Genomic DNA, 14026 nt, shown 5'->3' on the forward strand with positions numbered 1-14026 from the left:
CAACCGTCATGATGGGATATATCTCAAACAGAGCTGAGGTAGTGGAAAAACCCTCCAGGTCCTGAACTTCTGAAGGCCAGCTGCCCTAAAGCCATTCGTTCCTGAAAAATTGCTGTAAAACCTGTGGTAGACGCCGCGTCTGACCAAATGGTAGGTGAGGAGTCAGACAATTTTGGAAGGAACATGCTTTTACCATTCAAGGTGGTTAAAAATTTTCTCCACATAATTACGCCTGCCGTGGCTTGGGTATCCAGGGGTGACCTGTGTCCATCATGTCTAAAAGTGGGAAACATGTAAAGGAGTTGTGAGATGAAAGCCCGGCCTTGAGGTATGATGCGAATGGCAAAATTCAGTGACCCAAGCAGAGACTGTAATTCTTGCGGTTACAAGTACCGAGTTGTATGTAGAGATTATGTTGATCAGAATGTTTTCTACCTTGGGCGTGGCAGGCTAGCTTGCATGGTGGCTGAGTCTAGTATGATACCCAGGAATGTGATGAAGGTATCTGGTCCTTCAGTCTTGGTGGAGGAGACTGGGACACCCACCTGTTCGAATAGACTGATGGTTTCTTTTAGGCTACTGGGAGGGGAAATATTCTCCTCGACCAGTAAGAAATCATCCAGATAATGTAGAACTGTAGGGCATCTGGCTATATTTAATAAAACCAGCATAGGGTTTCGGCGAATACGTCGAAAATGGCCGGACTACTTTGGAACCTAAATGTTAAACGTGAGCAAAATAGTAGTTCCCTGCCCACTTGATACCATGCAGGTGACACAGTGTAGGGTGGCTAGGCAGTAACTTGAAAGCATTGTGATATCAGTCTTACTGAGCCATGCTCCGGCCCCTGCCTGCATGATAGCCGTAATGGCGTGATCTATGGTGGAATATTGCAGTGAAAATTCCTCAGAGGGTATGAGGGAGTTCAGACTAGGAGTGGCAGAGGTGTGAGGTGTTGATAGATCAATGATAAGTCTCTGTTTGTGAGAAGATTTCCCCGTGACAATACCGATGGGGTTTGTCCGCCATGTGGTGAACGGAGGGGACTGGAAGGGCCCCCATATGAAGTCCTCTGCCACTTCCTGGCTATGAGTGCCTCCACTGCTGTAGGGTTTGTTGTGCGGATTGTAAATTAGGACATTCCAGGATTCCGGAAGGCATGTGTATGAGGCCTGTGTGAATCCTTCTGATAGACCCGAGATAATGAATTCCACCAAATGTCTAGATGGATGATGTGGCAGTAATGTCGTAAGTACAGAAATGTTTATTGATGTTAAGTATAGTTTTGGGATACATTTTATTTGGACACAGATTTAGCATGTGCCCTGAAACAGATGGCTGGAGAAAGTGATTGCAACTCAACCAGTGCTGGAGGGTCGCAGCGGCCGACCCAGCCATGGTAAGGGGTGTAGTGACCGATTCCCCAGGGGTGATACTGGCAGGCTAATTAGGCCTGAAAGGCGAAAAATTAATCTTCTTTGTGACAGGTGAGGCCCTGCTAGTTGCCAAGTGGCTATGAGAGGCTCTGTCTATGAGTTGGCGCGAGGGGTTATTGAGGCCACCCGTCGTAGTGGCAGGAATCGTAGGCCTCTCGGTGATAGTAAAAGAAAACAGGGGGAGGGAGTGACAGGTGAGGCCCTCTCTATAATATTGCGAGGCGGCTAACTCACGTGTGGCCCGATGGCGTTTGCCTCTGAAACGTTGAGGCGGGGTGTTGGCCTCGCGGACCACTAAACGATAGGCAGAAATGCCAAGATGGGAGGTACCTATTTGGGCCTATACCCCTAACTTGCCAGTACTCTATGGCCTAGAAGAATGAAACGTATGTGAACTACAACGTGAGCAGGCTTACGTACCTGGTAGTATGTATGAAGTTTTGAGATTCGACAGGTATGAAAACCTGGATAAACCTAAAAAGGGATCGAGTGAGAATGGATCCTGTGAGACCTGTGTAATCTGTATAGGCTGGGATTAGGCTTCTAGCAGTATGTGTGGGAGGTGTAAAATCTATGAGTATGATAGTGACATGACTGCCCATGCTTGGTGACAAGCGTTACGCTGAGTCCGATACCTGGCAGCAGGGGATTGGCCGTGTAATGTGTATATATGGAAGGTGATCAGATGATATGCATGTCACTAAACTGATCTGGGAATGCAAGGGACTTTTTAATGTGAAGTGACAATATGCAGAATCATAAATGTTGCTGTAAAGTGACGTATGAATGTATGAACCAGAACGTGTGATTCAAAAGCCGAACGTCTTGTGAGACGTATATGCCGTGTTCTTGAATACTCGTGTTACGTCGCCTGAGTGTGTCAAGAAAAGGCCTGAGTTTGTAAATGCCATGTGAAATTATGTGAAATGACAATCTATGCAGAAAATGTTGTAACGTGACGTATGAGTGGTTGAACCAATGCGTGTGATTCAACCCGAAACCCTTTGTGGAAGGTAGGACCGTGTTCTTATATACTCGTGGTATATCGTATGAGTATGATAAGAAATGGCCTGAATAGTTAGTGCCATGTAATCGTAATGTACATGGTTGTAATAACATCATATCTCCATTATACTCTTTGAAAATAGGACCGTGTCCTTGAACTCGTGGTATGTCGTACGAGCATGACAGAAAAAGGAGCCGTAATGTAGGCTAACCATAACAGTAATATACATGTAATATCTGCATTGTAAAATAAAATAACTATTATTATTAAAACCATATATATATATATATAATAAGCAAACTGAAACAAAATAGACAACCTAAGATCGTGTAAAATAAGTATTTGAAAGTTTAACCGATAACTGTGCAGGAAACGTATGATTGGTTGGATCAGTTCGTGTGATTCAACCCGAGTATGCATGAAAAGGAATTAAATCCTTGTGTCATGGGTAACAACAAAGAAATGAGGCCTGTAACGTAGGCTGATTTAATTGTAATGAAATGGATAATTATAAAAAAAACTCCAGTAAGCGTGGGAGTCCAATGTCTATACAGAAATGTTAGCTGGTTTCATACCCTTGATGTAATAAGTGATACCTTAAAAATAGCATGAAAATGGTCTGTCTATTTAACCAAGCAACTTTTTAACCAAATGTAAATACATGAAATGATGAAATGTAACTCACGAAAAAGATCTATGTGAATACATAGCAGAATAACCGAATCTTAGTATGAAGGGAAACAGAAGTTAGCATGAATAGCTTAACCGTATGCATTTTAATGCGAACAGCAATCGTGCATAGAATATACTATGAATAAGTGCCGACCAGAAAACACAAACCGAAATGACAATTGTTTAAATGAAGCAAGGTTGGTTTTTACATGAAATGCAATAATGTCTGAGAAGCCTGTAGTACACTGAATGACCGGTAGGGGTCAGTGTGTAGGCGAAAATGCAGTGGTTCGATGGTTTGTACATGAAATGCAATAATGTCTGAGAAGCCTGTAGTACACCGAATGACCGGTAGGGGTCAGTGTGTAGGCGAAAATGCAGTGGTTCGTTGGTTTGTACATGAAATGCAATAATGTCTGAGAAGCCTGTAGTACACCGAATGACCGGTAGGGGTCAGTGTGTAGGCGAAAATGCAGTGGTTCGATGGTTTGTACATGAAATGCAATAATGTCTGAGAAGCCTGTAGTAGACTGAATGACCGGTAGGGGTCAGTGTGTAGGCGAAAATGCAGTGGTTCGTTGGTTTGTACATGAAATGCGATAATGTCTAAGAAGCCTGTAGTACACCCAAAGACCGGTAGGGGGTTTAACCCCTTAAGGACCAAACTTCTGGAATAAAAGGGAATCATGACATGTCACACATGTCATGTGTCCTTAAGGGGTTAAACGAATGATATGCATAAACATGCAATGGTTTTAGAACAGACTTAGACAAAATGCAGCCGTAAAGTGAGGACCTGACCCATGCATGGTGCCGTGGGACTGATGCCTGGCATAACGGGTAGGTTGACTTACAGTTTGTGAGTCACTTGGACACCATCCACGGCGATGGATTGAAGAAAGAAGGTGGTAGGCCGGAAAAGCCTGTGGCTGGATTCCTGACACAGCTCTGCTTAAAAAACCTCATGGAGTAATCAGGTCTGGATGACCCGGAAGTGGAAATGATGCAGCGCTGACCTCGAACGATATGGAGCCAGGTAAGGGGTGTCCCTTAAGTAGGGAAGAGGTGTGTCATACGCCCCTCCCACAATTACAGGCCAAAAGGCCTTAATACTTGTGATAGGAGCACTTGCTGCAGTGTCTTAAATAAATTCCCAGGAATTTAAGATCACTGTCCAGAAGAGTGCAGTTCTAGAAACAACGAAGATGCTAAATAAATATACTAGTAAAAAAAAACCTATATATATATATATATATATATATATATATATACATACATACATACATACATACAAGAAAAAACAGGTTTGCACCAAGTATAAATTGAAATAAGTATCGATTTAGTGTAGACCAAAGATCCTCCTTGGTGTTCAAATAAATTAGGTTTTGGTTGAGGTAGGGAGTTCTGTTATTGGCGTCTTATGTAAAATATAAGCAGAAAGGAAAAACCAATAGTGCAACCCAGTATGTTCAATATCTCAATTATGTGAAGAAAAAGAATACACTCACAAGGATAGAGCCTCCAATCGGCTCTTAGATAAGGTTCTGAGTGTACATCTAACATGTCTAGTTGCTAATTTAATGGTTTGGGCAAAACTAAATATTCAAAATAATGCCTGGTTCCAGAATGAACAAGATAATTGCCTGTATGGTAATTAATACACTATATTCTGGTCAGATTACCCGACTGTATTTAATCAAAGTTATGCTTCAAATCAATTGGTAGTCTGTTTGTTGGATGTATTAAAAAAAACTGAAAATTAAGTTTAACCTCTTGGATTCTATACTACTACAAGCCCCAATAGAAATGCTTCAGTAGAACATGATCGATATGGACATGTACAATTGGAAGTTAAAGGGGATAAACAAACTTGCGAGTTATATTGAATAGTTTTCCGGGTTTACTAAATAAATATAATATGCCCTATAGTGGCATTTTTCTGTATTTAGGGATTAAACACTATCTAAATTCAAAACAGATTACTGCACACCCTATTTTAGGATATTTAGATAGAGTAGGAACTAAGGGCTTAATAACCAAATCTTCAAAATTATTGGAAAATGAGGTTGAGGCAGGTAAAATTGCACCAATATTGAAATAGGAGAAGGATCTCAATGTAAATTATACCCTCTACGAATGGTATCCAACTACTATCAATTAAAAAAATATATATTCTCTAGATCTATATGTTGGAGATGAACTCTGCAGCTCCTCGAGGGTTGTGCTGTATCTCTGATTAATGCCCTCCTTGCCCGGTTCGTGAGTTTGGTGGGCGGCCGTCTCTTGGCAGGTTTGCTGTTGTGCCATGTTATTTCCATTTGGTTATGATAGATTGATGGTGCTCCTGGGGATCATCAAAGATTTGGATATTTTTTTTATAACCTAACCCTGACTTGTACTCCTCAACAACATTGTCCCTTACTTGTTTGGAGAGTTCCTTGGTCTTCATGGCAGTGCTTGGTTAGTGGCAGGGCCAGATTAAGAGCCCAGTGGGCCTGGTGCTGACAATTATGATGGGGCCTAATAACAGAATCTTATAGACCAAAACATTAAAACAGTCATACCTCTCAAGCGTCGTGTATTTGATGGAGATGGTATTGGAGGGAAACTCATAGGGTGCAGCTATGAGAAAACACACACTATATGCTAATCTCTTTCTAATATGTTTTCATCTTTCAAGTGAATTCATACCCCCTAACAGCAGTGTCCAGTGAAGCAGGAAGTGACCAGAACTGCAAAAAGGGGCGAACATGCCCAAAAAGGGGGCATGTCTGTCCAAAGAATTGGAAGGCCAGCCTGGCATCAGTGTCCCTATGTATCACAGTGTCAATGTTGCCCAGTCCCCTAGTCTCCCAGTGTCTAGTGTCCCCATTTCTCCCATTGTCCCCATGTCTCAGTGTGTCCTGTGTCACAGTGAGACATGGGGACGCTGAGAGACTTGGGGAGACATGGGGGCACTGAGACACTTGGGGACACTTGTGGATACAGATATGGGGACACTGAGACATTTGGGGACACTGGGAGAAATGGGGACACAAACACTAGGGACACAGAGACATGGGGACACAGATGCTGGGAGATATTGTCATGATCTTGTGCAGGTCAGATAGGAGACTTGTGCCAGGGTTGACTTCAGGTACTTTATTAGTGTTTTTAGACATGTTATGAAACTTGAATGAAAACAGACTTTAGGCAATATGCCACCAAACAGGATACTTGCCACAGAACAGGTTACTTGCAAATAATAATGAATGTCTATAATTTCCAGGTAACAAAGGCAGGCTGGTAACAGTGGAAGGCTGGTTACAGAGGCAGGCTGGTTTGAAGGATAGGTAAGGGTGGAGTAGGTTATTGTTAGGAGCAGGTTTGAAGGTAAGTCTGAAGCAGGTTCACATGAGCCAGGATATGTCTTTCAATAAGAACATTAACTTCAATGTAAAGGCCTTAAACCGGAGACTACAGGGTTAACCAACGTTCTAACAATCATTGCTGAAAGTCTCTTGGAACTATGCAAAACTGTTTCTTTCTTACTGCAATCAAGCTCCTGCATATCACCTGAGAAAAAGATTGAGACTGTCTTACCTACTGTCATACCTCATGTCCTGTGCCGACCCGGTCCCGCCCTCCATCCTCTCCTGCCGGGCGATGCGGCTCCCTGGCTGGCATCGTGCGCACGCACGCGTGTCTGGGAAAGTGTCCGCGGACGTGCACACGCGGTAGCCGACAGGGGTGACGTGACCTTAGCATTTAAAGTGATAGTAGCCTATTGCTACTATCTATTTATATCCTGCCTCATTTCTGTCCCTGCCTATCAGAGTACACCGTGCCCTATATTAACCCCTTAAGGACACATGACATGTGTGACATGTCATGATTCCCTTTTATTCCAGAAGTTTGGTCCTTAAGGGGTTAAACTCCTTCTGACATTACTTCCTTGCCCTGTCTTGGTTTATTTTAGTCCGAGAGTGCGTTCTGATTAGTTGTCTTTCTTTGGTTCCTGACTTTGGCTTGTTATTTGGTTATTCTTGTTTCTGGCTCCCTGGACTTTTGGCTCTGTCTATTCGCTTACCCGTACCTCTATGTCCCTGACCTTGGCGTGTCTGACTATTCTTATCTCTTATTCCTACGTTAAGTCCGGCCACTTATTCCTACGTTAAGTCCGGTAATACGTCTGCCTGTGCTTGCCTTTATTTTTCTCTGGTTTGCGTGTTGGGGAGTATTAACCTTGACACCTTCCAGGAAAAGCAGGAAACGAGAGCCGTTAACAAAGGAAGAAATACAAAAGAGACTTCAGTTCCTGGCTCCAGATTTACCTTCAAACCTACTCCTAACAATAACACAGACACTGGGAGACTAGAGGACACTGGGAGACTAGGGGACACTGGGAGACATGGGGATACTGAGACACTAGGGACACTGGCTAGGAGGCATGGGGACACAGACATTTGGGGACACTGGAAAACATGGGGGCACTAGAGACACTGAGAGACATAGGGACACACACTGGCAGACATGGGGATACAGACACTAGGGACACTGGCTGGGAGATATAGGGAGACATGGAGACACAGACATTTAGGGACACTGGGAGACATGGGGACACAGACACTAAGGACACTGGCTGGGAGACATAGAGACACTGTGTCCCTAGTGTCTCCGCGTCCCAATGTGCATCTCAATGTCCCTATGTCTCACAGCATCCCCATGTGTCTCAGCATCCCCATGTCTCACAGTGTCCCATAGTGTCTCAGTGTCCCCATGTTTCCCAGTGTCCCCAAGTTTTCCAGTGTCCCCTAGTGTCCCTGCTGCCTTTCCCCTCATCCCTCACTTCCCTGAGCTGTAGGCTGTCTCTGCAGGCTGGGAGCTGCTGTCTAGACTCTCTGTGCTCTGTAGCTGCTCCCCCGCGGATTAGTGAGTAGAAAGAGGAAGGGAGGGATAAGCTTTAACTTCCTATCCCTGCCTCTCTCCACACACAATGACCCCTACTGGCTGCTGCTGGTATTGCATAGTAATCTCTGTTTATTCTGATAAAAATATCTGCATTTGTATTGCCGGCATTACTGCAATACCGGCACGGCCAGGCAGCCTCAAATACCGTCTGTGCTGGTAAAATACCAGTTAGATGGCAGACCTAAGAATAGTGTGTAAAAAAAATAGTTTTTTTTTTTGTTTGTTTTTTTTAAATGGGCCTGGGCCTGGAGCTGCAGCTCCATCAGCCCCTATGTTAATCCAGCCCTGGTTAGTGGTGCCTCTTGCTTAGGTGTTGCAGCCTCTGGGGCCTTTCAAAAAAGGTGTGTATATGTAATGACAGATCATGTGACACACAGATTGCACACAGGTGGACATCATTTCACTAATTATGTGACTTCTGAAGGTAATTGGTTGCACCAGAGCTTTTTATGTGCTTCATAACAAAGGGGGTTAATACATACGCACATGCCAATTTTTTGTTTTCTATTTCTACACTTGCCCACTCGATCCTGTCCCATCTCACCTCATCAGATCTCTCTCCCCTTGTCTTGTGCCTATCCTAACACACATCTTTAACTGCTCTCTCTCTTCTGGCACTGTTCCTGCTGACCTTAAACATGCCACTGTAATACCTATCCTGAAAAAAACATCTCTTGACCCGTCCTCCCCCTCTAACTATCGTCCCATATCCCTGCTCCCTTACTCATCAAAGCTTTTGGAAATACTTGTCTTTACCCGTGTGTCTCACTTCCTTAATTCCAACTCTCTCCTTGACCCTCTTCAGTCTGGCTTCCGCCCTCTCCACTCTACTGAGACCGCTCTTATCAAAGTGACTAATGACCTAATCTCCGCTAAATCCAAAGGTCACTACTCCATATTAATTCTCCTTGACCTCTCTGCTGCCTTTGACACAGTTGATCATGCTCTCCTCCTTCAAACTCTTCAATCACTCGGTCTCTGTGACTCTGTCCTCTCTTGGTTTTCCTCCTATCTCTCCCAATGCTCATTTAGTGTCTCCTTTTCCAAGGATACCTCCTCCCCTCGCCTTGTCGCGGTTGGAGTTCCCCAAGGCTCTGTCCTTTGCCCCTTCTATTTTCTATTTATACTGCCTCTCTTGGAAAACTTATTGCCTCTTTTGGATTCAACTACCACCTGTACGCTGATGACACTCAGATATACCTCTCCTCACCGGACCTCTCCCCTGCCGTCCTGCAACATGTCACTGCTTGCCTCTCTTCCATCTCTGACTGGATGTCATCACGCTTTCTCAAACTTAACCTCTCTAAAACTGAACTCCTTGTCTTTCCTCCTCCTAATACTGATCCTCCTCTCTCACTCTCCCTTCAAGTCAGTGATATCCACATAAGTCCATCCCTACAAGCGCGCTGTCTTGGCGTCATACTTGACTCTGGTCTCACCTTTGAGTCTCACATCCAGTTTCTTGCCAAGTCCTGTAGGTTCCAACTCAAAAACATAGCCCGCATCCGCCCCTTTCTTACGCAAGGTGCTACCAAGGAGCTTGTCCATGCTCTAGTAATTTCCCGCATGGATTACTGTAACCCTCTCCTGATTGGTCTCCCCAAAAGCCGTATTGCCCCGCTACAGTCTGTAATGAATGCTGCAGCTAGACTGATTTTCCTCTCCAGTCGGTCCTCTCACACCTCGCCCCTCTGCCAGTCCTTACATTGGCTCCCTGTATCCTATAGGAGTCAATTCAAAGTGCTAACCCATACATTTAAAGCACTGAACAATTCCAGCCCCTCTTATATCTCTTCACTGATCCAGAGGTATGCCCCTCCTCGTACCCTCCGCTCTGCCCGCAACCACCTCCTGACCGCTGCTCGCACTCGTACGGCCAACTCGCGCTTGCAGGACCTCTCACGGGCGGCTCCTCTCCTATGGAATAACTTGCCTACTGCCATCAGACTCTCCCCTAGTCTTCAATCATTTAAGAAGGGCCTTAAAACCCATCTCTTCAGGAAAGCGTATGGCCTCCCAGAGTAATCTCTCCCTTACATACCTGTCTCTTGCTCTCTCCTATGGGACAGTGCTTTGCTCTCTCCTCCAGTTCTGCTTCACTCCTACTTGATATTTCCTATCCTAATGTCTCTAATACCCCACCTCCTATAGACTGTAAGCTCATTTGAGCAGGGTCCTCTTCAACCTATTGTTCCTGTAAGTTTTCTTGTAATTGTCCTATTTATTGTTACATCCCCCCCTCTCAAAATATTGTAAAGCGCTACGGAATCTGTTGGCGCTATATAAATGGCAATAATAATAATAATAATAATGTATATATTTTTCTCATTTCACTTCACCAACTTAGACTATTGTGTTCTGATCCATCACATAAAATTCAGATTAATACAACATTGAACTTAAGGCTGTAATGTAACAAAATAGGTAAAAGGTCAAGGGGGTGAATACTTTTGCAAGGCACTGTATGGTACAATTGTGAGTTATTAATTGACACTATGATCCGTGTTTTTTTCTCTGATATCAGACTAAACTCATGTTACTATAATACTCTCACCTTCTCTTTTCCTATTTAACTTAGATTTCCCGGTAATGGAGAAAAAATATAAATATCTTATTACACAGATTCTGCTTCTAAGATCTCTATTGCCCATAAATGGAAATCTAGCCATCCTCCAACGTGGCAAGAAATTTTAAACCAAATAGAATACCAATACTCAACGGAATGCAATTTTGTGTCTTCCTCTGGCAAATTCATCTCAAATCGTGATTCATGGCTTCCTTGGCTGTTATATAGAAACAAAAGTCAATATGATTGAGCTTAAAGATGGAATAGGGGGCCTAGTTAATTGGGCCAGTTTCACTGACCCCACAGGCCAACAAGCGATCCCTTGGATATATATAACCTCCCTGTTTTATCGAGCGAGCCCCAGTGGATGTAGTCCTTTTTCTATGTAGTCCTTTTATATGGATCTATGTTTCATTGTTTTGTATATATGCATATTGCCGCAAAATCTGCTATATGTTGGAAAATGAATATATGAATTTCTTGCCAAACTGCAATTAAGTATTGGATTTATCTATATCTTGTATATCTTTTAGATTTCGGCAATATAGTTGTATTGCAAAACATAAATAAAAATGATAAAAGATAAGGTTCTGAGTGGTATAATCCCCACTCAGGGATTAAACAGGAATTTTTCTCTTTGAGTGTTCACAATGGAAGCGGAATATGAAAGAATAAAAAGAGGATATAGTGCTCACTGTTTTAAACCAATAAAAGTGTGTGGAAATGTATCATACATATATATATACATACAAACATACATACATACATAATGTGTGTGTATATATCTACACCAGGTAAGGGTATTTCTTGTAAGCTCCAAAAAGATGGAAATCATTGTCCTTAACCCCTTAAGGACACATGACATGTGTGACATGTCATGATTCCCTTTTATTCCAGAAGTTTGGTCCTTAAGGGGTTAAACTGCGGTTCCCCTTGACATTGGACAGAAAAGAAGTTCTATCTTGGATTGATTGGAAACAGACTATGAAGTCAGTGGTGGGGTAAGACTGCACTGTAGCTGGCCAGTTTGGGCCTGTTTAGGTGGTAGTAAGATTGAAAATAACCTGCGGATAAAGTGTGGCAGCTTGGTAATATCCACAGTGTCTGATATTCCTTTATCAAATCTTATATCCTCTTTGCTGATCCTCCAAGGTGTCTACAGAGACACTAGTCTCATGCTGGAGCTGCTGAAGTTCAACCATTTACTAGTCCAGTGATGCCAGACTAGCATCATGTGTACCAGTAGAGGAGTCTACTAATGCAATCGCAGTGTGAAATTGAGAGATATTCAAAGCTATATTGGCACACAGATCTGCAAGCATACTCTTGAGCAATCCAGTTGTGATGGGATCCAGGTCCTCATCAGAGCTTGGGAGTTCCCAGTGCAGTGATTCATGAGAAGCTTGATCTGTAGGGTCTATGAAAAGATTATCTGACAAAGAAGAGAAACCTTCCCACTCAAAGTTCCATTTTAGGTCATGAGGCCTTGTGGGAGTGTTTGAGTAAGAAGCCAATATCCTGGCTGGGAGAGGCTATGTAAGCCTTTGGCTTCCAGTTTTGCATCCCATAGTAAGAGGGAATGAGAGCAATCTCTCGAAATGTTGTGGTTTTAAGAGGGATTTTGCAGCTTATTATGTGGACCTGGTCAGAGTGCAGGCCAGTTGAGTCTGCTCAGTTCCAGCCAAGACTCCACAAAACATGCACATAAGAGATAATGTGGAAAAAGAGCTTGGGCAGTAAAGGGGAGTCCTACTGTAAAATCCACAAATCCAACTCGCCAAGAGTTCCTGGAAACCCCCCAGTCGCCATCCAGGGCCTCAGAGTACCTCAAGTAAGCAGATCTCTGACGTGGGCTTCCTCAGACTGTCATAGCAGACTTCTAAAATCAGAAGCTAGATGCATTTCTTCTGCTATGTCCTCTGTAACTAAATCCACCATGATCCTGCAGCCCTTAATTATATAATTATGTCAATCAATGTCACTCCTAGGCCGACCTGTGCTTCTTCTTGTATAGAGGAATGGTAAGCAGTGTTCTTAAGGTGGATCGAAGGTTATAAAATCTCTCATGTGTGAGAATTATATTCAGGTATTGTGCTAGCTCTGATGAAAAATATTAATAAACAGAGTTGAAAGTTATTATTGCCTTAGAATGTTAACTAGCTTGTTTAATTACTTTACAACGTGGCATGCAATATGATCTCAGTTCTTGTGATCAGTTGACAGCCCGGTGCTGTCACCCAGGTTTGGGAGAACTGAGGAAAAGTGCACATTTAACTGCTCATGGTGCACTAACTGTTATATTCAGGTTACTTTAAACACAGCAGCACTCGATGTATGGGTATCCCTGATTGAGGACACACCTTTGAGATATTTCATAGAAATAAACTATGAAAACAATATAATGCTATATATATTTTATGCTTTTTCTGTCCGAGTTATGTCCATAAAGCAGCCATGTAATATGAACAAAAGACATTTATTGAAGAGGATACAAGAAACATAGTGCATAGGACAATGCCGCCCCCTTCAAATTAGGCACATTGGGACCTCACATAGTTCTCCCAGTGACTATTCCACTGTTCAAAACACTGAAAAATCCTTTGTTGGAATCACCATTAGCTGGTTCGTTTTATTTACCTGAATCTCTGTCTGTCTGAAGCCACTTCACTTTCAAAGGTGATTTCAGTTTTGGGAAAAGACAGGGTGCCTAATCTCCCAACAGATTCTTGACCATTTTTGAAGCATTTGTGCCACACTTTTATTTGTGCGCATTCATTGCATCGTCCCCGAAAGACTTCTGAATCATCCGAATAGTTTTCACGGAGGAATGTTAATGCAACATTTTATGCAGGTTCGTTGCTCTGTTCGCTCAGTAATTATGAATGCGCTGGCCACACAGTACACATGCTCACTCAACGGCATCTAGCGCCCCCACTGTCTCGTACAGTAAAGTCGTCATTGTTCACACATGCACATTCCAGTCCACTTCTCTTGGCTGCCAGGTTACATCGATGTTGCGCAAACAGTTCTCGTTATATTAACAATTGCTGGATTTTTTACGGACAGAGCTCTTATACCATTAGAACCATTTGTCAGTATTTAAGGACAGTTTATTTTTTTTTTTAGAGATCAATCTTTCAGCCCTATAATACATCATGTTGTCATATGTTACTATGTAATATAATAAAAAGGAGTTTTATAACAAAATATTGTTCTAAAGAAAACTCTTATTTATTTATTTATTTAAACCGCGACTTTCACAGTCTTTGCAGAATAACTGATTTTCTATTGCCATCAAGTGGACTGGACTGGAAGTACTTGTATAACCTGGAGACTCTAATATATATACGAGTGATGTAGGTCTGATTAGTATAGCTAAACCCCAGTACCGGTATC

The sequence above is a fragment of the Pelobates fuscus genome, chromosome 3 (genome assembly GCF_036172605.1).
Source record: "Pelobates fuscus isolate aPelFus1 chromosome 3, aPelFus1.pri, whole genome shotgun sequence".
NCBI classification, from domain to species: domain Eukaryota; kingdom Metazoa; phylum Chordata; class Amphibia; order Anura; family Pelobatidae; genus Pelobates; species Pelobates fuscus.